General features: G+C 41.0%; 1 protein-coding gene and 1 non-coding gene across 10 annotated transcripts in view; one reads left to right on the top strand and one right to left on the bottom strand.

Moving 5' to 3' along the window:
* AUH (AU RNA binding methylglutaconyl-CoA hydratase) overlaps positions 1–27,044 on the bottom strand; it is a 144,788-nt gene that overhangs the window by 97,218 nt on the left and 20,526 nt on the right. The window lies entirely within an intron of this gene.
* Positions 3,609–3,743, top strand: LOC123615558 (small nucleolar RNA SNORA70). The gene has a single exon (XR_006723215.1). It is a non-coding gene; the product is annotated as a small nucleolar RNA SNORA70 (small nucleolar RNA).

Raw genomic sequence — 27,044 nt, 5'->3', positions numbered from 1 at the left:
GTGATACGGGGGAAGGGAGTGGATGAAAGAGGAGCCAAAGCAATGCAGAAGTGGAAGCTGATGGGACAGACGAGGACTCTGGATGAGGTGGTCCTGAGGGGCCCCCATAACTGCATCATGGGATCCATCACGTCGCCTGGTCCCAGGACACCATGAGGGTGCCCTCTAACACACCAACCAGAGGTCTGATGGAGGGCTTTTACCAACATTCTGACCCTGTGACCACACAGCACGCTTTGAAAAGCACACTCAGGTTAAAGAGACCAGGCTGCTGGAAGCCATGGCAGGAGCCAAAGAGAATCAAGGTTTGCTCCTAACACTTGTGGCCCATTCGCTGCACAGCAGTCCAGCAGAGAAGTCCTGGAATACAGCTTTATCCAAGCCACAGTGTGAGACAGAAAAAGAGCACCTTTAAAGTCGGGAAGGAAAATAACTGCCCACCGAGAATTCCAAACGAATCAAATCTATCCATCAAAAATGATAGTGAAACAAAGACATTTTCACACACCCACACAATCGGACGTCAGCAGGCCCACACTAAAAGAAACACTACAGGGAAATCTTCACACAGGTTATGCAAGGAGAGTTGAAAATCTTATTTGATACCGTTTTCAAGAGATACGTCTTAAAATACAAGAGCACAGAATGGCTAAGGAAAAGGGTAAAAAAACATGCAAATATCAAGCAAAAGAAAACTTGCAAAGTCATCTTAATCTCTGACAAGGGAGAACGAAGGCAAGAAACATGACTCAAGACAGAGGGTCACTTTACAATAGCGAACATGATGATCCATTAAAAAAGTCATAAGAATTATAAATAAAAAACAAAAAAGACAGCTCTAAAATATAAGAAGCAAAAACTGACACGTCGACAACCACAGTGGGTTTTAACAGACCTCTCACAGGCGCTGATAAAGCAGTCAGATACCCTTATCAAGTATCCCTAACTAGAAACAGAAAAAAGGGAGGGAAAAAATCCCAAAATAGAAGAAAAGAAAGATTAAAAACTAGAGTAAAAAATAATTTTGTAAATAGAAAATACATGTGCAAGAGAGAAAAATCAAAGTAGTTGGCTCTTTGAGAAAAACTAAAATAAATAAAAGGCCTTTTAGCAAGACTCATAATGGAAGATCAAAGAAAGCACAAATTCCAATCAAGAATGAAAGGAGGCCGGTACTAAGGATTTTACAGACAATGAAACAATAAGGGAATATTATTAACAACTCTGGCCCAATTAATTTGAAACACGACACACAAATTTCTAGGAAAACACAACTTACTAAAATTGGCAAAGAAACAGAAAATCTGAAAACACAAATACACACAATATCTTTTGATGATTCTTGATGGGTTCTGGAAGTTCTCATTTTAAAAAAGTCCAGTTCATCAATTTTTCTCTTTTATTACTTGTGCTTTGGGTGTCCTCTCTAATCAACCTTCGCTATTAATTAAAAAGTCACAGCAAATTAGGAATAAAAGAATTTTTTTGATCTGATAAAGAGCAATTATAAAATATCTATCACTAACATCACTTTTAATGGTCAATTATTTCCTCTAAGAGATCAAGAAATTCTACAGATGGGAACAGACGTACTAGTCAGTGGAATAAGAAAGATTTTTTTAATTACAAAGATCAGAAGAAAAAAATAAAAACTGTGATTATTAGCAGATGACTTAATTATACATGAAAAATAGCCAAAAGAATTTACAAATCATGAAAACAAGTGAATTTAGTAAGGTTGCTAGATACAAGTTCAACATACAAAAACTGACTGTCTTTCTATATAGTCGTGTAAGAAATTTGTGCAATTTTAAACAGATAGCATTTATATTAACATTAAAAAGATCAAACAGCCAAGGAATAAATCTAATAAAAGATGTATAAGATCTTGACACAAAAACCTACAAAATCTAAACTAAATCAGTCCTAAATAAACAGAGAACCACATCGTGTTTATGGAGTAGTACTGTGTGGAGTGTTGGTAGACTCCATACTGAAAGACGTAAATTCTCTCCAAATTAATAGATTTGGTGTGGTCCCAATCAAAGCCCCAGTGCCTTTAGAAACTGACAAAATGAATATGCGAAAGCCTAATAACAGTCAAGATACTCTTGAAGAGGAAAAGGCTGAAGAATGAAGAAAAAGTCGAAGCGTTTATGCTAAAAGAAGACACACTGTAAAGCTATAGTCGTCAAGAGAACTTCAGATGGGCTCAGAGATAAACAGAGCAATGGAACCAAACAGCAAGTCCAGAAAATACCTGCCTGATTTACGACAAAGATGGCGCCGCTGGAACATGCCAGTAACTGGGAATGGGGCCACTGGAGGTTCACATGGGACAAAACAGTTCTTGACCCTTCATATCACAAACACACACAAATCAATTAATGGTGAATCACTGCCTAAATGTCAAAGGTCCAACAATTAACTTCTAAGTGAAAACATCCAAAGATATCTTCAAGAAATTAGTACAAAGATTTTTAAAAGATTTCCCCAAAGACTTCTAAAAGGAAAACACTAGATTTTTCCTAAAATTAAAATCTTCTGTTCCTCAAAAGATGTCATTAGGCGAGGGAATACGGGAGCGAAAGAGTGGGAAAAGGTATCTGAAACACACACGTCCCGTCCGTACAAAGGGCTGTAAGTTGGGAAGATAAAATAGCCAACTACGAAATACAGGCAAGCGATACAGACAATTCGCAAAAGAGGGCATCACACCGGCTAATGAAGAGAGGAAAAGGAACACGACATAATTAACCAACAAGCAAACATAAACTAAAAACACAGTTTTATAAGCAATACAGAGTTTAAGTGTTAGCAAAGGTACAGAGCAACAAAAACTCTGATTTAATGCTGCTGGGGGTAAAAATCGCTTTGGAAAGCAGTCCCACCCCAAGTGCACACATGCATCAGAAATGCATGACATGCAACTAAACAAACATGCACAACACATATAAAATAGAGAAACAAGTTTCTCCTGTACAGTGCAGGGAAATGCATTCAGTATCTTGTAGTAGCTCATGGTGAAAAAGAGTATGAAAATGAGTATGTGTGTGTTCAGGTGTGACCGAAGCATCGTGCTGTGCACCAGAAATTGACACAACACTGTAAACTGACTATAACTCGATAAAAAAAAAACGCACTAGCACATTCATAGAAGCATTATTCAGAAAAGCTGAAACCAGCAACACCCCAAACACTCACCAACAGCATAACGAACTGTGAAATACTCCCAAATGTGATTGCGCCATTCCTAGGTGACCAGCACATACTGAACCCCGCAAACACGCCGAGTGGAAGCCAGCCTTAGAGGACCACATGCTGGATAATGCCAGTTCCACAAAGTTTGAAAACAGGCAAAATTAGTGCTTGGTAATAAAAATCAGAGAAACACCCAGCATCTTTTGGGTGAGAGACGGTTAACGAGGACGAGGCGTAAGGAATGCGCTGCGGTGTGCCGGTAAGGGCAGTGTTCACTTCTTAACGTGGGCGGTGACTGCACAGGTTGAGTTCATTTTGTAGAAATTTATTACACGCTTATGGTCTGTGTTAATTTTCCATATGTTCATTACAATTCAATTTAAAAGTTTATGTTAAAAATACTCCTCCTGCAGCCAATTAAGCCCGCCATGCTCTTTTCCCCAAGGAGGCCTGGTGGGCAATGGCGGCAAACAGGAACCCCCTCAGTAGTGCACACAGCCTGCTGCTTGTGTGGACTGCCCTAAGGGACCTTGGAGACAGCCCTTTCCAGTGGACATTCATGTCTAACTTCATGCTGTCCCCAGTCTAGGCTCCAGACAGGTATGCAGCGTGCCTCTGGAAAGTCCCAGCACACAGGGCCCAGGGGCCACACTGGCCAAGTCATCGTGTCCACCCACACCAGCTGCAGAACAAGGAGCATGTGACTGAGGTCCGATACAGGGCCAAGTTCAAGTTCGCTGGCCCCAGAAGACCCATATCCCCAGGAAGTGAGGATTTACTAAGTTTAATGCAGATGAATTTCAAGACATGGTGGCAGAGAAGTGGATCATCCTACATGGCTGGGGGTTAAATACATCCCTAATTGTGGCCGTCTAGGCAAATGGCAGGCCCTTAACTCATGAGAGCCATGGCGCTTTCCCCTCCAGAAGCTTGACTTTCAAAGAACCAGCTTCGGACTTCACCATCCTCACTACTTACTGTGTGTTTTCCACGTCATAAGCTTATGTTCATCTTCACCTCCTTCCTTCTACCCTATCTGGGTTTATTCTGTAGTTATTTTTGTCACTTTTTAAGTTGGATTCTTAGTTTCTTCATCCTGAGCATTTATTCTTTCTTAAAGTACAATCTTAACTATATTACACAACTTTTAAAGTATTTTGTTAGAATTTAATTCTGAGTATGTTCTACTTTCCATTATACTTCCTTTGTTGAGCTGTGAGTTACTCAGAAGTTATTTTAAATTTCTCAATGTAGGGGACTTCTTCTAATTACCTTTTGTAAATGGCTTGTGTATTAGCTGCCTGTAGTCACAGAACTCAGCCTTTGAAATCCGTGGAGGTTTTACAGCCAAGCAGATGGTTAATTTTCATGACTATTCTATGTGTGCTTGAAAGGGGTACACAGTCAACTGCTGGGGGCAGTGATCCACACAGGTACGTTACATTAACCCTCAGCAGGCCAGGAAAAATAATCAACTCCCTTTGTCAGCCGAGTCAATAGACTCTTTTATTTAATATTTAGGTCATTATATAAATAATTTACAGAAAAATAAAAGGATAGTAAAAAAGCAAATTAGTTGAAAACTGTAGTCAAAATTGAAATACAGAAACCCCATATTTTTATATTTTCCTGGTATGTGCACATATGTGTATTATATACACACATACTTACAAATACACACTGTGTATATACATACACACTCACATTTACACACACAAACACACACAAAAGGGCTCTATCATTTGAATAAAACTGGTCAACTGACATGCACGAACCAGGGACATATAGTTTTATTAAATCTGTTCCCAGATTTCAAATATATCTCTACTACAAGACCATCACTTCTACTTCTTGAACTTGGACAGTGGAAATGGAGTGCTTCTGGAACTCAATGGCTTATAAACCTGTTGAGGACAGCCATATCCTTTGTTCCCTGACTGTAAAAATACATTCATTTGCAGATTTATAAACATCCAACAGAATGATCAAGCCAATGCCTTGTTTTCTTTTCTCTATTACATATTCTCTCCCTATCACCTTTGTACACACACCTGCTGCCGTCAACACTCTTCAAGTGCGAGCTGCATCAAGTAAATGTTCGTGCACAACATTATATGAAATTCAAGAATACTGTCACACATCCTTCTGGCAAAATAGGACAGTGTCTAACTTCTTGTCACAAAATACTGCATCATGAAGCCCTTCCTGCCTAATGACTAACTTGATGCAAAGCCCGTATTTCCTTTATAGAAACCACAGAAATATACTGTTCGCTGATCAATTCTTGAGTTCAAGAAAATTCAACTAGGATACTGTCATCTGATGACGCACAGTCTAAGATTTCACTCATATGATCGAGTTCACCATTGTAATGAGGGCCGAGAGCCCCACTGTCTGCTTTGACCATTATTTTATCCATCTAACAACTGCAAAATGTCTTCCTCTATCAACTTTTCTACTCTTAACCATTATGGGTAGAAAATGAAAAATTCTAAATTCTCAACTGTGTTCAATGAAAACTAAAAGACGGTACCTCCAGACTCCATTTGTATTTTCTTAAAATATGTGCAACTCTTGAGGCAATGCAATAAAGACTCAAAGATAATGCAGTAACACTGACATCTTTCTAGACAATTCCTTCATTCTTCTTTTTTTATTTTATTTTATTTTAGTTTTTCTTTTTTTATTTTATTTTTTATTTTAGTTTTTCTTAGCATAGTTGGGAATAAAGATTAATAAAATCTAGGAAGATGAAATTTCCAATATAAAGATAACAGTGATATAAGAATCTACAGCATCTTAGATTCATAAGAAGGTCCAATGAACCATATAGTAACTAGAAAGAGAAAATGAGTTTTAATTTTCTTTTCTAAAGCAAATTTTCTGTTCTTCAGAAGACCTCTAAAAAAGAATGAAAATCATGAAACATCAATTCATAAAAGGAGAAACATTTTTCTACTTTTCATAAAAGTAGAAATTTTACAATTCATAAAAGATGTCAATTTTCACACTGTATATTTTGAGGCTGTTTCTAACAGCATAAAAGTTGAGAATTATACCCACCTGGGGAATTGAACCTTTTATCGTGACGTACTGACTCTCTATCTCTGATAACTATTTCTAATAGAACTTTGCTTCAACATCTATTTCATTTGATATCAATATATTTATATGAGCTTTCTTTTAGTCAGTATTGGACTGGAATATCTTTTTTCTTCTCTTCAGCTTTCAACCTATATCCTTATGTTTTAAGTGTTTCTTACAGCAGCTTAGTGATAACTTTTCTTAAGCCAGCTACTGTTTGTCTTCTAAAGAATTTAATACACTGACATTGACTACGATAGGTAATAAATTTGAATTTATTTCTACCACTGCATTTGGGGAGAGTCCATTAGTTCTTTTCCTTCTCCTTCCACCTCCCTCTCTGTTTTTTCACCATCTTCTGGACTATTTTGCTTGTTCTTATTTCATTTACTCAGAGATTTAAACACCACCTGTATACCAATGATATCAAAATTCTTACCTCAAGCCCAGACCTCTACCCTGAACTACAGACTCCTAAGTTCAACTGCCTACTAGACACATCCAGTTGAATGTCTGATACGCATCTCGAGCACCGTAAACACTCCCCTCCCCCAACTACTAAAGTTCCTCCCCCAGAACATGTTCCTCCTGCCTTCTTCCACTTGTCACTTGATGGGGACTCCATCCTTCCAATGTTCAGATCAAAACAGAGTCAACCTTGACTCTTTTCCTTCATACCCCCTCCTTTTCATCAATAAATCCCTGTCTCCACCTTCAAAATATAAATATATGTAGAATCCAACAATTTTTCACTACCTCCACCACGGCTACACTGGTCCAAGTACAACCTTAACTGCTGAGGATCAAAAGGCAGAAGTTCTGGAACGGCCTGTTCTCAACACACAGCCAGAGCAAGCCTTTTAAAGCTTCAGTCATATCAGGTCACTCCTTAGCTTAAAACACCACAGAGTCTCTTTTCACTCAGAGTAGAAGCAAAAAGTCTACGTCACTTGGACTCTGCATGACTTGGACTCCTACCTCTGTGACGTCACCTCCTAGCTCTCTTCCTCTCATTCACCCTGCTCCAGACATTAACCTTCTTGCTCTCCCACTATCTTGCAAAGTATCACGTTGCCTCCAGGCTCTGCTCTTGCTTCGCCCTCTGCCTGAAACACTCCTCCACAGACACCCCTAAGGCTCACCAGCTCACTTCTCCAGGACTCTCTACTCACTCAACTCCTCACCGAGGCCTTCCCTCTCCACCACGCATGGAACAGCATCCTCCACACCAGCCACAACAACTCATTCTCCCCGCCCCATTTAATTTGCACTCAGAGCACTCCAGTAAGTGCTGGACCCAGCACATGTTTGCATTCGTGTTTTTTAACTGCCTCCCCCACCCCCACGCCTTGGGGCTCCACAAGAGCAGGTGACTTCGGGCCTTCTTACGGCTGCGTCCCCAGATCCCAGAACAGCACCCAGCCCACGACAGGCTCCCCTCCAAGAAATCGGATGAAGAAATGAATGAATAAATTAAAGGAATCCAAGTTTTCCTTTGTAGTTGGACTGCAGTAGAAGACAATTTATAGCAGGAATTTTAAAATTCATGAACACTGGCTGTTTACTTAGCATCTACCGCCTTCTTGCCACTTCCTGAAGGCAGCCTTATGTCTGTTCTGGTGTCGGCCTCTAGCCCGCCCCCACCCCTCACCCCCCATTCCATGTCCTCTGAAAGAACTTAAACCCACTCCCACATCTTGAGCTAACCAGTGTACTTTCTTCCCCCAAGAATCAAACCAAGATCAATCCAAGGGCTCCAACCTGAATTTGGGCAAAAGCGTTCTCCTCCTTTCAACGTGGTCATCCGTGGGTGGGAGGCCCTGAACTACTGAAGCTTCAGGCTACCAAGCTGGGAATGAAGCTGGCAGACAGAAAAGAGTGAAGCCAAAGGAGCTTCACAACAGTCCAGAATCACTCAATTAGAACAATTCTAACAACGTTATAAGGTAAAGTCAACTTGGAATCCATTTTTCTGTAACATGAAACTGAGAGAATCCTAACTGATGCTTGGTATGTACTACACGATACATTATAAATGATAACAGGTGGGTCCAACTTCAGGCTACTCCGTTCCCAAGGAATGGGATCGTGACTGGCGAGGGCATAAAGGTTAGCCCTAACCATTACAGGGAACTTCCAGCCAAGGTTCTGAGTGGGAGAGACACAACTAAAGCTCAGGAGCGTAGTCTTCTTGTTATGACTACCCTCACAGCTTCTCAAGCCTTAAAAGCAACACTAATTCTTAAGCACTTTTAGCTCAGACTTCATCCTGGATCTGAAACTACCTTTTAATTCAATTAAATATAAAATTTCAGTCTAAAAGGAGCTATACAGACCTGCAGTTCCCAGTTCCACATGGAAGGAGCCGAGAGGTTGCCACTCTGTCCTAACAACAAGTGAAAAGCTGAACAGGCTGAATCAACAGCTCTTCTAGGATCGGGAAGAGAGCAGAGGAAGGCACAGGGCAAACTGCTGCCCCCGAGACTGAAGAACAGGCAGGTACAGAGAACCACAGCACGCCAGGGCTGAGACGCGCGAGCAGCGCAAACCACCGCCAGGGCAGGAAGACCTGGAACGCAGCTGATGAACTGCTGGAGGCTGGGCGGGAGCACCGCTGAGGGTTAGACTCCAGGGTACCCAGCAGTTCTGTGCGTTTCACCTCCAAGAGCCTCACCGGCTTCTCAGGGTAAATACTGGAGCAAAACCCCCCTCCTCCTGCTGGCGGGGGATGGGGAAGAGGAGCCGCTTTGAAATACCAGAGACTTCTGTTCCCAACAAGGCCTGCCTTCGGGGAAACTAACCAAGCAGAGCCTAACAGACCTGGAGGAAGGGACACCCGACTCCAGCCCGCTCTGGCCATCCAGCCCCACCTAAGGGGGCAGGAAACAACCGGAGAAACACTCGCAAAGCTCACAGCTCAGAGGCTCACGACCGGCCTGAGACCTAATCACAGCATCACCGCAGAACACCTCCCCTCCCGCCACCTCGCCACATCACTGAAGGCCTACCTACGGAGGGTCCCTGATCCAGCACATCACCATGCGGGGCTGGCAAGTGAACAGTAAAAGGCACACCAAGGCACCAAAACACAATTTACGGACACAGACGTAGCAGCAATGCTGGAATTGCAGACCATGAACTTGAAATGACGATGCCTAATATGGTAATAAGGGCGCTAATGAGTAAAGCAGACGGCACGCAAGGACAGACCGACAACGCAAGCAGAGATGGACGCCCTGAGAAAGAAACAAGAGATGCTAGAGATTAAAACACTGCAACAGAAATGAACGGCAGCTTCGACGGGCTTCTCAGCAGGCGGCATGGAGCTGGGGAGACTCTGAGCTTGAGGCTGTCACAACAGAAACTTCCAAAACCGAGAAAGGGAACAAAGACTGAAAAAAAATTTAAAGATAAAAACCCCAACACCGAAGAACTGCGGGACAAGCACAGAAAGTGTAATACGTGCATATCAGGATTACCAAAAGGAGGAGAAAGGCAGAAAGAACAAGAAACATCTGAACCAGGAATGCCTGAGAATCTCCTCAAATGTATGTCAGACACTAACCACAGACCCAGAAAGCTCAGAGAACACCGAGAACACCAAGAACACCAACAACACAATGCAAAAAAACGAATAAAAATCAAACAAACAAACAAAACCCACCTTGGCATAATATTTTCAAACTACAGAAAAGTCAAAGATAAATTCTGACAGAAGCCAGAGGAAAAAAAATCTCACCCATAAAAGAACAAAGATAAGAATTACGCCTGACATCTCCTCAAAAACCATGCAAGGAGAGAGTGAAGCGGAATATTTAAAGTGTGGAGAGAAAAACACCACCAAACCAAGAATTCTGTACCTGCAAAATTATCCTTTAAAAGTGAAGGAAAATAAAAACTTTATCAGAAAAACAAAAACTGAGAAAATCTGTTGCCAAGAGACCTGCCTTGCAAGAAATATTAAAAAAAATAATAATAAAGTTCTTTAGAGGGGAGGAAAATTACATAGATCCACATAAAGAAAAGGAAGGGCATCCAAAAAGAAGGAAGTGCATCCAAAAAGGAGTAAGTGAAAGTAAAATAAAAATTTCTACTCTCTTTCTTCTTCACTGAGCTAACAGATAATAATTTGTTCAAAGTAATACCAATCTAATCAAATATGTAAGCGATTCATACGAGAAAAACTACAAAATGTATGAGCAAAAGCGAAAAAGAACTAAATAAGTGGAGACAGTCCATGTTCATGGATAGGATGCCTCAGAATGGTTAAGATATCAGTTTTTCCCAATTTGATCTATAAATTCAATGTATAAATACAACATCAAGGCATAATCCATGAAGCAAATAATGGATAACTGGACTTGATTAAAACCAAAAAGTATGCACTGCAAAAGACAAAGTCAAGAGAATGAGAAGACAAGCCACAGACTGAGAAAATACCTGCAGAGGACACATCTGATAAAAGAATGTTATCTAAAAGACACAAACTCTTCAAACTCAACAATAAGAAAATAAAGAATTTGGTTAAAAACTGAGCCAAAGACCTTAACAGACACCTCACCAAAGAAGATACACAGATGGCAAATAAGGACATGAAAAGATGCTCCACATCACAGTTCATCATGGAAATGCAAATTAAAACAACGAAGAGGTAACACCACACACTCGTTTGAATAGCGGAAATCTGAACACTGACCACACCAAATGCTGGCAAGAATGTAGAGCAACAGAAACTCTCTTCCATTGCCTGTGGGAAGGCGAAATGGTACAGCCACTTTGGAAGACATTTTGGTGGATTCTTATAAAACTAGACTCTCACCATTCAGTCCAGCCACCACGCTCCCTGGTAGTCACCCAAAGGAGTTGAAAACACGTCCACTCAAAAGTCTGAACTGCTATGCACAGTAGCTTTTATTCATAATCACCAGCACTTGGAGGAGACCAAGGTGTCCTTCAGCAGATAAATGGATAAGCAAACTGTGATCTATCAACACAGTGGAAAATTATTCAGCAATAAAAAGAAAGAGCTATCAAGGCATGAAAAGACATGGAGAAAACTTAGATGCATACTACTAAGTGAAAGCCAATCTGAAAAAGCTGCATACTCTATGATAACAGCTACCTGACACTCTGCAAAAGGCAAAAAACATGAAGACAGTAAAAAGATCAGTGGTTGTGAGGGTGGAGGGGATGAACAGGCTGAGCACAACTGGCCTCTAAATTTCAGGGCAATGAAAATACTCTGCATGACGCTACAATGGCGGATACATGCCATTTTACATTTGCCAAAGCCCACAGAACGCACAACATCAAGAGTGAACCCTTGTGCAGAGTTACTCACTTGTAAGCATGGAGGTTACTCAACTGTCACAAAGGTACCACTCAGTGGATGATGCTGATAACGAGGGAGGCTCCTCGTGAGTGGGGGCGGGGGGTGTACGGGAAGTCTCTGTACCTCCCTCTCAACTTTGCTGTGAATCTAAAACTTCTCTAAAAAAATTAATTAAAAAAAATCTACATAGCAAATTTTCCTCAGAGTCATTTATAGCAACTCCCCATTAAATGAAAATGAGTGCTCTGACACAGAATGTTACCAGAACTCAGGCTCTAATAAACAGGCCTTCATTCTTCCTCACAGTGAAGTGTCCTTTCACCAACCATAACCCAGAACATCCATTCTGCCCAGCATCCCAGGCCCCCCCCCCGGCTTGCCTGAAGGCTTCTCTTCTAAAGTCTCATCACTTCTCCATCTCAAACAGGGCCAGGATCGGTGTCATCAGCCTGCAAACTGGGGACATAGCTCCATCCTGAGAAAGTCCCATTAACCCTCATATACTCCAGCTATCATCACATTTCTGTGAACTAATATGGAGTGACTCCCAGTTAACTTCGGTTAACAGTATATATGTTAACCGAAAACAGTGAAGGATAAAAGGAAGCATGTATAGGACACTACTGGTACAAGAATGGAGATGCTTAAACAAGCATATCCTTAATTCTGCAGAAAGAAACATGATGGATAAACTAGAAGCTAACAAGATTCATTAACAACCCTCGAGGGTGGAAATCGGAAGGGACTAGAGGAGGAAGGGGCAGTGACACCTCCGTGGACAGCTCTGACTTTCGAAATTGTGTTGACACTTCACATACTCAAGGTGAAATAAACGAGTGAGGAAACCTAATTTTACTTCGTACGAATTAAACATAATTAACTGAAGAGGAAATCATGTAAATAACTCTTCAACACAGTATTTTTACTCGCTACCCTCCGTCTAAAGACATAAATACTCTAAGTATTAAACTCTAGTTAGAAAGTGGATTTATCACAGTGGTAGGCACCAGTCACTTGAAACTATTTTCTCCATTACTAGAGGAATGAGCAAGTGAGTAAATACACTGAAAATATGACATCTACTGAACGGGAGAGAGTGAGAGTGGATCCTGCAGTGATGGACTGGAAACAGTTATTTGTATGAACTCATGGTTTTCAATATATAAATACAGACCTTGACATAAGTATGTGTGTATACACGTATAACCTAATTTTTTTACCTCCCTATTTCTTAGCTGTGTGCAGTACAAGGGCCTAGAAGCAGAGACGCCCCGGGAACAAGGAGCACCCTGAGCACTCGGATGTTGGTTCCTAAGCACCATTCCCCGCTGAGGGAACTGGAGGCGTCTGCCTCTGACTGCGGGGGAGTCAGTGGTACTGGAGCACGAGCCCTTCCTCTCCCAGTAAATATGAAGTATCTTTCAGAAGCTGATCAACAAGTAGTGCCAGATAGATCGGGGAGCCCACTGACTGTTCCAGCTTTCTTTCCCAGGCACATTCTAAGCTGGGGTGTAAGGCAGGGGGCCCTAAATGCAACAACACAGTGGTGTTGCTGATGCCCAGAGACGAGAGCTCAGGGAGGCCGTGTGGCTAGAATCTGCAGGACAGGGAACCAAAGAGGAGAGCGCCTCTCAGGGAAGGGGCTGCAATAATCTACACGGGCGCCCCTTAAGCTTTAAGCCGGGGCGGCTGCCATTTCACAGGCAACTATCAGAGAAAGAACAACGGGGAGCTCTGGCCTGAACAACTCCTGGTGTTCCCATCACGGCCAGCGGGAGCCGAGAAAACACACAGAAGACCTGGGTATTTAGTGAAGACACCAGAAACTTTTAAAACAAGCCTCAAAAGCCTTGGGAAGATCCTCCAGGGGAGTAACGCCTGCCAGGACAAAACAACGCTTTCAGAAGGACACCCAGTAAGGGCTCTCCTATCTCTACAAAAGCAAAACCAATTTACAGATATTTCATACAATTCAAGAGGAGAAAACTTCCAGAGGTTTACAGTTAAGAGATAACAAGTATATAATATTACAAATACTTTAAATGAGTAAGTTATATTGTAATATGTAATATATGTAATGTATTAATCATGTTGGCTTTATTTTTACTTTAGAAAGCGTGAATACACTGACCACCTCCATCTCTCAAATCTTATTCTGCCCCCAAAAGTCCTAAGTTACTCACATGGAAATTCTAACCAGGAGGTTTCCAGGAACCTTAAACCTCAAATGGTAGTGGCCTTTGAGTCTAGCATTCGCCCTTACGGTGATCTCACTGAACAGAATATTTGTACAACTGTGAGTAGCAGAGTTGTCAGCAGGATCATTCATCAATCACACAAGAAAAGAGGGCACTTTTAATGTGTGTTAAGACACACAACACAGCCTGCACGGGCCAGCTGTCTAACATCTAGCTGTGAAGCTCGAGGAAGCTGAGTCCGGCTTCCCCAGCTGCAGGTGAGGGGCTAGGTCCCAGGAAATGGACTTTGTCAAGCAGACAAGACAAAGGAACAGCGCCCGAACCAGGGCTCAGAACACTGCAGCCACTCTGCACCCAGCTTTCATATGGCCCTCGAGCTACAAACAGTCTGCTTTTTCCTAAAGCATCATAAAAATTAAAAAAAAAATTTTAATAACATATGATAAAGACTGCAAGAGGCCCACAGAGCCTAGACTACCTGGCTCTTTACTGAAAAGGTTTGCCTAACCCTGGTCCAGTCTAACTCTGGCTCCCATGGGACCCTCTCAGAAAGCAACCTGTGCTGCTAAATATAAATTGCCAGAGGCAGAGACTGATATAAATTCTTATTTTTTTTTCTAATTTTTTCAGCTCTGCCCTTCCAGCGGCTGGAGCGATACCAAACCTGACCCAGGGTCATGGGTTGAATTACACTCCCCTGGCCTCGTGAAAGAGGGGACTTCTGCATGGAAGACCTCTTCTGGCTTCTAGTGCCTTCTAATGTCCCCTCCCCACCAAGGCGACCTAACTGGGCAGGCCTGGACACGGGACTGGGGGAGAATGGCCAAGAGCAGTTGCCTCTTCTTCACCCCATAAGCCACCTATACACGCACTGTACCAAAAAGCATAGGTTGCTTTACTTAACCATGACACTTTGCCAACGTCACTACATCAGCAACCAAAATTTTTCAGTTCTTCGTCCCATGAACTATCTGTTAAGCGCCTTCAGTGGACTCGGCGCTGTGCGGGCGCTGGGCTCCTATCCAGACTCCAGGGGGTGAGCTTATCTGTACAAGAAGCAGATCGATAACAAACAACTAAAAAATAAATTCAGGAACTGAGAAGATGAAGCTAAAATAGGAAAATGTGGCAGACGGTGAGGGGAAGTGGAGACGCCTGTTTCGGCTAAAATGACTCGGTCACAACTCTCTAAGGAGATGACACTTGAGCAGAGGCAGCGCCGTGCACAGGGAGTCTGAGCGGCGCTGAGCTCTGTGCCGCCGAGAAAGAGGGCTGCGAGGCCAAGCGGGAGGGGCAAGCGGCAGGAGGGGCGAGGCACCCGGGGCGGGAGACTCACACGTGCGGCATCAGCTTCCCCACAAATAACCACAAATTCAGCGGGATCGTCCGCAGTTGCAGGTCAGGAGCCTGAAACTGGCAGCGCTGCGCCCCCGAGGCCCCAGAGAGCGAGCTCCCTCGCCTCGCCGGCTCCCGGGGCTGTCCGCGCCCGCGGGGCAGGGCTTCTCCGCTGCGTTGCCGTCACTTCTCCCCTCGCAGACCTTTCCCTGATTCTCCTTTCTCTTCCCAACTTCTAACCCTCCCGCCTCCCTCTTACACAGACCCCTGTCTACACATCGCCCCACTGGGTGACCCAGGGCGACAGCTCCGTTTCAGGATCTCTGACTTACACGGATCCGTGACGCCCCGTCTGCGCTGTGAGATCACATGCACATAGGATCCGGGGATTGAGACACGGACATCCTCGGGGGCATCATTCAGCCACCACACTTTACTTCTGAGGGTTATTTGGAGCAGGAAGTGTGAAGTGATTATTTTTTAAGATTCCTCGGGCTACACGATGGGGAGTGTGCCTCAGCGGGGCAACAGTGGAAGCAGAGAGAGGAGTCAGCAAGTTAGCACTAATACATACTTCCTATTTTTAAAAAAGAAAATAACATCTAAGAGCATAAAATATCATTTAGGTATTTTTTAAAAAATGGAAACAAGGTCAGAAATGAATTAGCAACAGCCAATAATTATTACTTCCACAAACAGTAATCTAAGCCATTTTTAATGGCATCTCTGGCATGTTCGAGTGGAGAAATTAAAAGTATAATATTAAACATTGGTATGAGGAGAGAGGAAGGGACTGAAATCAATGATCTAAGCTTCCACCTTAAGAAGCTAGAAAATGAGAAGTAAATTAAACCCAAAGCACACAGAGGAAAGAAAGTGATAATGACATTAATGAAACAGAAAATAGGAAAAAAACAGTAACAATGAAATCAAAGCTGGTTCTTTGAAACAATCATGAAAAGTAATCAAAGTTTTGCTAGAATTTTTAAGAAAAATGACAAATTATCAATATCAAAAATGAAAGGGGAGATATCAATATAGATTCAATAGACATTAAAAGGATAAGGGAACATTATGAACAATTTTAGGCCAATAAATTTAAAAACTTGGATAAAACAGGCAATTTCTTTAAATGACATAATTTATCAAAACATAAAAAGAAATGGATAACATGAATAGTCTTCTATCTACTAAAGAGATTAAAATCTTAGTTAAAAATCTTCCCACAAAGAAGCTCCGAGACCAGACGGCTTCGTTGGTGCATTTTACGTAACAACCAAGTAGGAAACAACACCAGTTCTACACAAGCTCATCCAGCACAACAGAACAAACAAAACTGCAACATTTCCCAATTCATTGTATGAGAACAGTAACACCCTGACACCAAAAACAGAGACATGACAAGAAAATTAAAAACCAATTTCCCTCACGATCAAAGTGCAAAATTCATCAACAAAACTTTGGCAAATTAGATCCGGCAATATATAAAAGCTATAGTACATCATGACCAAGAAGGGTGTATTCCAGGAACACAAAGTTGTTTAATATTTGAAAATCAATCAATTCACCATATGAAGAGACTGAAAAAGAAAAACCACATAATCATCTTAATAGGTACAAAAAATTTTTGGATAAAATTCAACACCAATTCATGATTAAAAAAACAAACAAAAAAACTCAGCAAACTGGGAATAGAAAGTTTTTCACCCTAGTCAAGTACACTGATGAAAAATCTACAGCAAAATTACACTTAATGGCAAAAGACTGAATGCACCCCCGTAAGGTTGAAGAAAAGGCAAGGATGGACATTTCATTTCTATTCAACATCGCAATAAAGGCCTAATTTTAAGAGAAGAATAAAACAAAAGGCCAACAGAATGGAAAGGAAGAAGTAAAACTGTCCTTATTTGCAGATAACTTGACCATCTACCTAGAAGATACCAAGGAATCTACAAAATGACTCCTAGAACTAAAAAGTGAGTTTAACATGGTTGCAAGATACAATGTCAACACACAAAAGTCAATCGCATTTCCACATGCTAGCAGTAACAATCGGGAGTCTAAATTAAGAGCAGCCACTCTATAGTATCATCAAAAAATACACAATGTTTAGGACTGAATTTAGCCGAGAATGTTCAAGGCTTGTACAGAGCAACTGAGACAGTGCAGCGCAGAGAGCCTGGGCATAGCTCACACATACATATGGCAGCTGGCTTTTTAGAAAGGCCCTAAGATAATTCAGTGGAGGAAGAGTTAGTCTTTAATAAATGGTGACAGAACTGGACATACATATGAATTAAAAAAAACAACCCTGAAGTATAATAAAAACTCTATGTGGTCTTTGTCACTGTATCCTGGCACAGAGCTTCTGAAACCCTTGGAATTCCCTGAGTGATGGCGGTATATTCTGTTTTTATTTATAACGAGCCCCTCTCAACCATAGCTGGGTTTATGTTAATGAGATGACTGCTGGCAGGCCCCTTAACAGTTTTAGGATGGAGGCTGGTCACCAGAAGGACCAAGCCATGACAAGAGGCTGGAACTTTCATCCCTACCCCTCAACCTCCGGTGACAGTAGAGGGACCAGAGACCGATCACTAATGGCCGATGATTCAATCAGTCCTGGCTATGTAATGGAACCTCCGTAAAATCCATTAACAATTGGGTTCAAGAAGCTTCCCGGGTTGGGGGAGGGTGTAGCTCAAGCGGTAGAGGGTCCTGGGTTCAACCCCCCGGCACCTCCGCTAATAAATAAATAAACCTAATTGCCTCCCCCTGTCAAAAAAAAAAGAAGCTTCCAGGTTGTTGAACACATGTTTGGGAGGGTACCTGCCCTATGCATTCTACCACTTGGCTGTTCCTGAGTTGTAGCCTTTAGAATAAACCAGTAATAATAAATCAAGCACTTCCTGAGTTCTGGGGGCCAGTCCAGCCAGGCCTATTGCTGACACTAAATGGGGAGAGAGGGGGTGATTTATACACCAATTCACCAATTCTGACACCAACTGGGTGTCCAACAATTCAATTCAATTCTGATGCTGACTCCCTAAGTTAGCGCGGGTCCTACGATATCGCGCAGCCCTACGAGCCTGCTTTCACTTTAGACGCTGGTCCTAAGTCCCGGGGAGAACCCAGACTTTTGACCAACCAGCTAAACATTCAAGTGTTCCCACAAACCCCCCATTAGAGTCAATACTTCACTCGAATCACTCCCAAAACTTAGGAAAACATTTTACTTACATTTACCAGTTTATTATTAAGGACACACAACTCAGGATCAGCCAAACGGAAGAGATGAACAGGGCAAGGTACGGGGAGGCGGGGCACAAAGTCTCGCCCTCCCGACAATCCCACGTGTGCACCAGCCTGGAATCCCCCTCAAGCCTCATCGTTTACAGGTTTTTATGGCGTCTTCACTACCTAGGCGTGACTGAGTAAACCACTGTCCAGCAGACACTGAACTCAATCCCTGGCCCCGCTACCTTCTCAAGATTGGGGGAGTGGGGCTTAAGTTCTAACCCTCTAACCCCAGGACTGATTTTTCTGGCAACCACCCCATTCTAAAGTCATCTGGGGCCCCTGCCTTCAGCCATCTCATTAGCACACAGAAGATACTCATTACTCCAAAGAAATTCCCAGGATTTTAGGAGCTCTGTGCCAGGGACCCAGGGCAAAAACCAAATATATATTTTATTATACCACATTACCTAAATCCACACCTTATGATATATACGAAAATGAACTAAGAATGAATCACAGGTCTAACTATAAAACATAAAAACTGAAAACTTTTTGGAAGAAAACACAGAGAGAAAGTCTTTGTGACTTTGGAGTAGGTCAAGGTTTCTTAGCTCACAAAATAGAAACAAACCACAAGAGAAAACAAATAGATGAACTGGACTTCGACTGAAAAACTTTTGTTCTTCAAAGCAAACTGTTAAGAAAAAGACAAGCCAAAGAATAGGAGTAAAAATACTCTTACTTATCTTTATCATTTATCAGCAAAAGGTCTGTATCAAGAATATATTAAAAACTCTTTAACTCAATAAAAAGACGATCTTTCATTTTTATTTTTATTAAAACATGGGTAAAAGATGTGAATAAACACTTCACCAAAAAAAGATATACAGGTGACAAAAAAGCACCAGACAAGATGCTCAAAGTCATTACGCATTTAAAAAATGCAATCTAAAACCACAATTACATGTAACTACATACCCACTAGAGTGTCTAAAATTAAAGGCTGACAATATGAAGTGTTGCCGAGAATGCAGAACACCTGGAACTATCATACATTGCTGGCGGGAATGCAGAATGGCTAGAAAATAGTAGCAGTCTCTCATAAAATGAAATGTACAGTTATGATAAAACCCAGTAATTCCACTCTTAATTATTTATCCAAAAGAAAGAAAAACATGCTTGTAAAAGCCAAAATAGTGGAAAAACCCAAATGACCATTAACTGCAAAACAGATAAACAAATTGTGCTGTAACTATGCAATGGCTATTTAGCAAGTAAAACAAATGCTCAGTGACATAATGAAAATCATACTCAGCAATAAAGTGAAATTACTGAAACACGTATCATGGGTGAACCTCAAAGCATTATGCTAAGGGAAGGAAGCCAGATACAAAAGGCCATCTACAGAAGGATTCCATTTGTAGGACATTCTAGAAGAGGAAAAACTATGGTAAGAGCAATGAGATCAGTGTTTTAAGGGGGTGGGAGAAGGGGAGGGGATAGGCTATACGACACCATATGGGCATAAGAAAGATTTTTAACAGCACCACCCTCAAGCAGGCTGGCACCAGCCCTAGGACAACCTGATCCCAAAGCCAGCTGCCCCAGTACCCAGCCCCACCCACCAGTGACCTGCAGCCTCTGCACAAGGCAGAGCCTGGCAGCCAGCCAGGCCAGAGGCCAGCCCCATCTCCCAGCATGACCACAGCAGTCAGCCCTGCCATCACAGGGTTCACACAGTCCACATAGGGGGCAGCCCTAGAGCACGTAGCTCTGGGGACCAAAGGGCATGTGCTGCTGGGCCCCATAGGACGTCTCCTACATAAGACCACTTATCCAAGATCAGGAAGTGTAGCCAGCCTACCTAATACAGAGAGGTAAAAACAGAGAACTGAGAAAAATGAGGCAACAAAGGAAAATGTACCAAAGAAAGAAAACTCCAGAAGAATTAAGTGAAGTGGAGACAAGAAACTACCTGATAAAGAGTTCAAGATAAAGATCACAAAGACGTTCAGTGAGCTCGGGAGAAGAATGGATGTAAATAACTTTACTGTCACTGTTTGCAGATGACAGGATACCCTGGACAGAAAGTCCTAAAGACACTACCAAAAACCATTAGAACTCATCAGGGAATCCAGTAAACTTGCAGGGTATAAAATAATATACAGAAATCTGTGATCTTTCTATACACTTAACAACAAACTATCAGAAAGAATAAGAGAATAACCCCATTTACAACTGCATCAAAAATAATAAAATTAACTAGGAACAAATCTAACCAAGGACATAAAAGACCTACTCTGAGAAAACTGCAAGGCAATGATGAAAGAAATTGAAGACAACACCAACAAACGGGAAGACATTCTGTGCTCACGGGCTGAGGAACAGTGTTAAAATGACCGCACTACCCGAGGCAACCTATACATTCAGTGCAATTCCATCAAAAGACCCATGGCATTTGAACTAGGACAAATAATTCTAAAATCTGTATAAAAACACCAAAGAATCCAAATAGGGAAAAGGATCTTGAGAAAGAACAAAGCTAAAGGTATGAGACGCCCCGATTTCAGACTACACTACAAAGCTGCAGTAATCAAAACAACACGGTACCTGCACCAAAACACACACACAGAGCAAGGGAACAGAACAGAAAGCCCAGAAATGACCCTCCATTTATAGGAGCGATTAACACGCAATGAGGGAGGCAAGAACGTACACCAGGGGAATAAATGGTGTTAGGAAAGCTGGACGGTTAATGCAAAAGAATCAAACTGGACTCCATAGTCACACCATATACAAAAACAAACTCAAAATGGATTAAAGACCCAAAACCACAAAACCAGAAGAAAGCGTAAGCAGCATTCTGTGTCACTGGTCTTAGCAAAAATCTTTTGGAAGTAAGTCCTCAGGCAAGGGGAACAAAAGCAAATGTAAACAAATGGGACAACATCAAACTAAAAGCTTTTGCACAGTGAAAGAAGCTATCAACCAACAAAAAGGCCGCCTACTTGAATGGGAAGATATTTCTGCAAATGATATCCCTAATAAGAGGTTAATATCTAAAATATACAAAGAAAGAACTCATACAACTCAACATCAAAAACACAAACACCCCAATTAAAAAATGGGCAGAGGCCTGAATAGGCATTTTTCCAGAGAAGACATACAGATGGCCAAAAGACACATGAAATCATTAATTAGGGAAATGTAAACCACAACCACAATGAAATACTGCCTCACAGCTGTCAGAATGGCTATTATCAAAAAGAAAACAAATAACAAGTGTTGGTGAGAATGTGGAGAAAAAGTAACTCTTACGCACTGCTGGTGGGAATGCAAAGTCATGCAGCCACCATGGCAAACAGTATGGATGCGCCTCAAGAAATTGAAAATAGAACTATCATACGATCCAGCAATTTCACTCCTCGGTAGCCTTCCAAAGAAAACAAAAACACTAATTCAAAAACATATGCACCCCTATGTTCACGGCAGCATTATTTACAACAGCCGAGATATGAAAGCACCCTAAGTGCCCACTGATAGATGAACGGATAAAGAGATGACATATATTTTCAGTGGAATATTAGTCATTAAAAAAATGAAATCTTGCCGTTTGCGGAAACATGGGTAGGCCTAGAGGGCATTATGCTAAATGAAGTCAGTCAGACACAGAAAGACAAAGACCGTATGATTTCATTTATATGTGGAATCTACAAAACAACAACAGATCAACAAACATAACCAAACAAAACCAGAGTCACAGACAGAGAATAAACAGGTGGTTGCCAGAGGGGGCAAGGGTGGGACGATGAGTGAAATAGGGGAGGCAGATGAAGAGGTATAAACTTTCAGCTACAAAATAAATGAGTCACGGGGATGAAATGTACAGGGGAACAGTCAATTATATTTAATAACTTTGTACGGTGACAGATGGTAACTAGACTTATCACGGTGACCGTTTCGTAACGTAGAGAAAGACTGAATCACTCTGCCATGCACCTGGAACTAACAGTGTTATAAGTCAATTATACTTCAATTTAAAAAGAAAAAAGAAAGCTTTTTAAGTGAAGAACATGTTCTATAGCACAACTATCCTCATGGTTTAAACATCTGTCAAAATTAATCAACTACATGTGTACTTGAAATTGGTACATTTTTGCAAGTAATTCGTATCTCTGTAACACAGACTTTTTTTTAATTTCCCAAAAAAAGAATCTTATGCTAAACTAAACACAAATCTGTAGGTTATCTAGCTTTCCCTTTACTTACAAACTCTCTAAGGGACTAACACTCAAATACACAAAGATAACTTGAGATTCTGAAACACTACTGAATAGATAAGTTCACTAGTCAGAGGTCCCCATATATTTAATCATGTCATGACATTTACCTCCATTTGAAAATACAGCATTCAATAAAGCATGTTAACAATTTTAGTGAGAAGTTTTTAGTCAGAAGACAACTTACTAGAACTCAAAAGCAGAAGCAAAAGTACCTTTACTTTTTAAAAAAAACCCACACCAGTGTAATTCAGCGAAATACTCAATTTAGAGTTCTACATACAGGAATCAATTACCAAGAACTGTTTATAATCTATTTCAGGAATTTCAAAAGAAAAGATCCTCAGACTCAGTAATTTCTCACAAAATTTCATTTCAAAAATTTTATAGTAAAAACAACACGTGTGTACTTTGCTACTTAGCCTCAGAACACTAACAGGACAAAAACACACAGATGACTAGGATCAAACAGTCCCATCTGATGCAGTGGCCTAGTTTAAAAGGACTTTTTCATAATTCCATTAAATATATTAAAATTCTAACTCCTAAACATTTCACAGTGAGTCCTGACTACCAAAATGCTATTTCTCAGGATACTGAGAGACGTTCAGGCAAGCCATGAACCCAGAGCAGTGCATCCACAAGAAAGATACATCCACGACGCTGACTCCCAACGTGGAGTCGGGCCCAGGGCGCAGCACGGTTATCTGAAAGCACGCATGTGGAGGAAACGTGGTCTCCAGCCATGCTAACTACGATATGTATTTTTTCTGGATCTAGGCATCACTGTAGTCAAACAGAAAATTCATCTAAATAGATTACTGTACTCAGAGTGGCATGTGACATCACACATCTCAGTCAACACAGGACCACTACAGTGTGAAAGTGCACGAAACTTTAAGAGCTCAAAAAGGAGACTTCATATCCCAAAAGATTAAAAACCACTGGTACAGTAAAGAAAACCCTGCCCTAGGAGTCAGAAGTAGTTCCAGCAAAGCCACCACCTTTAACCAGGTACTTAACCTCACAGAGATTCTGTAAAATGAAAGCATCTGAAGAGTCGTGTAAGGTCTTGTTATTCTGAAATTTTTCTTCCTAAATGTTGCAACAATAATTCAGAAATGCAATTAATGTCACAATTTTAGTTACCAAGATTGAAAAATATACTAAACATGCTTGGTAATTTTTTCAAAATTATTTACTTTGTATGTATTACCTTAATATAATTTCTTACTATAATTATTATTACCGAAACTTTGAAGGCAGAAGAAGGAAAACATCACGCCTAAGCTGTGACTTTATTTGTACACCCAGCTCACACAGGTGCAGTCATAATGCGAGTGACATGTCACACGTAGCTCTCTTCTTATTACATGTATTTTCCACACTATAACATACTTTTCACATTATCACTTTAAATATAGCATCTTAACATTCTACCGAGTACACATATATCTGTATATTTACATATATTTGTATGCATCTGTATAATGAAATACAAAAAGGATGAAATAAAATAATAAACATTGCTGTTTTTATTCGGGAAAGAATGGCGTAGAGGGAGGGGGTAAGAGTGGGACTTCTCTTTGTATTCTTTTCACACATATTGTCTACATTTCACACATGCTGACATACTACCTGTTTTTTAAACTAAAATCTAATTTAAAAAACGTAAAGATAAGTAAAATACGATTGTAGACTCTAAATAATAGATTTAAATGAGAAGTCAGTCCAGCCTCCAGTGCCTGGAGCGATCGTGTTATGAACAGGGCTTAGTTAGCTGTTCTTGTAGCGTATTAGAAAAAGGACGTGGAAGCCTGAACCAGAGTGAGGAGCCAGAGACCCGACCAGCGAATTTCAGAGAAGCTGCTCACATCCCAACAGCCCCTGAAAACACCACCAGTGAATCACAGCACAGTGCAAAGGCTGATCAGGTTCAGCAAACACCTCCTGGGTCCCTGCTGCGTGCTGTGTTGTGAGAACACCTAAGATGATTTTCAAAAACGAAAAACAGAAGTTCCCATCCTCAAGAAATTTGAGGCAAGACCACTTCATAAGCTTTAAGTTTTGGGAAATAAACAAGGTGCCACTAGAATACAGACATACAGAGAAGAGAAATCTTTGCGGGGGCAGAAAGGGAAGAGGGAAAATGAGTAACTTTAGGGGGTTGGGGTTACCAATAAATGAGTACATTTTTGAGGATTTTGTTTTTGAATATGTCTGCTTCAGAACAGAAATTAAAGCTCTAACGATGTGAAAGGCTATTCTCCAACAATAATAAATAAATGAGGTCTGAGTAAAAGTAAGACTTTTATACTAATGTAGGATATAAGTTTAAATATTCTTTTTAAGTATGTAAACAGATTTTGTCTACACAGACTTACAGTACACTTAATGTGTACATGTTAATGAAGACAGACCTACTAAACTGCCTGTTTCAAATATACATAAGACTACCTTTCAGAGAAATTTGAAAGAATGGTTCTATTACACACTCTAAGTTACCAAAACAAATGATTTTCTCCAATTTTTCTATAATTCAAACTTTTATTTTTGGACAAAATACAGTAACAAACCTTATGAGTTTAAGTATAGGAGATTACCCTCATTGTGAAAAGCACACAGGGCAAAGAAAACAGACCTGCTCAGCCCTTGGGAAGACGTAGTCCAGGCTACAGTATTTAATCGGGTCAAGCATCTGGTATATTACATAATATGTCCCCAAAAAGGCAACCTATAAAAGATAGCTGTAAACTGTACTAAAGCGTAAAGCCTTTTCCAGAGAGCATTAACAATGTGGAGACACAAAACAAATGGGCAGCAGAGGTAAAACAAAAAGAATTCTACCAGGAATTACAGTGTTACAATTATAAAACCTATTACCAACACAGCCAGTGACGAGTTACGACCATCAGCACCTCCTTCTGAATGTCATTCCGCCTTCACTGCACCACCGTCACTCCTCCAAGATTCATGTAAGTGGGCCTCCCTTAAAAGCCCCCAGACTGTTCTGCGTCTGGCCAATGAGCCTGTCAGGGGTCCTCAGAACCATCAGCATGGCGTTGACTCAGTCACCTGGAGAGACAGTCTCCTACCTGGTCCTAAGGTCACAGATACAAGAATCCCAATTCTCTCAGTGTAAGTTTTTCATATTGTTTAAGGGGAAAAAAATTTCAATATATGAAGCCCTTATAAAATCTAGTGACAGCTATGACCACGAGCACCACACTGACGTCCACTGCCACACGACGCCTCCGAAAACCCCACCGGGAGGACGGCGCCACTCGCATCTGACAGATGTACAGCAGAAGCCTGTACTCAGAACATCACCGCCCAGGCTGCGGACGAGAAGAATCCTGCTCTCTCTGATTACCAAACTCAAGTTTGAACTAATCCTTTTAGACACAGTACATTATACCAAAAGCTAAAATACAACTCATTTATACCGAATGTTCCTAAATACCATAGAATCCTGCCTTACTTTAAGGCGAAGCTACAGAGTTTGAAACTTGAAAAGCTGAGCACCCTTAACAATGAAACTGACCAACATCAGCCACAACTAAGATAGCTCTAAAAACATTCTGTCTAGAAACACTCCCCCCACGTCCCCTGCACTGCTCTGGGTAGACTCGAAATGCTCAAAACATACTTGTGGGATGAATAAAACACTGTACGCTGTTCCCTCAAGTGTTTGATTATCTCAAGTGGATTATCCCATTTATATTTTTACTGAAAAAAAATTTTTTATGCCTCAGTCAACTTCTATCTTCATTTACTTATTAGTAAATTACAATGATACTGCATATTATCAGCATTTTTACCTTTATCAGCTACATTTTTTACTAACTGAAACAGATTCATTCAATCTCATGACTTAGAAATACTGACTATTTCACAGAACTACAACAAATCATAATAAAATTTATATGGAACCATCAAAGACCTAGAATTGCCAAAGCATTACTGAAGAGAAAGAAAGAGACTGGAGGAATAACTCTCCCAGACTTCAGACAATACTACAGAGCTACAGTAATCAAGACTGCATGGTATTGGTACAAAAACAGACATATGGACCAATGGAACAGAATAGAGTGCCCAGAAATGAACCCAGAAACTTTTGGTCAACTAATCTTCAAAAAAAGAGGCAAGAATATACAATGGAATAAAGACAGTCTCTTCAGCAAATGGTGTTGGGAAAACTGGACAGCAGCATGTAAAACAATGAAGCTAGAACACTCCCTTACATCATACACAAAAATCAACTCAAAATGGATCAAAGACTTAAACATAAGACAAGATACAATAAACCTCCTAGAGGAAAATATAGGCAAAACATTATCTGACATACATCTCAAAAATGTTCTCCTAAAACAG

Source organism: Camelus bactrianus, chromosome 31 (genome assembly GCF_048773025.1).
Source record: "Camelus bactrianus isolate YW-2024 breed Bactrian camel chromosome 31, ASM4877302v1, whole genome shotgun sequence".
Lineage (NCBI taxonomy): Eukaryota > Metazoa > Chordata > Mammalia > Artiodactyla > Camelidae > Camelus > Camelus bactrianus.
Note: the sequence above shows the minus strand (reverse complement) of the source record. Positions and strands in the feature narration are given on the sequence as shown.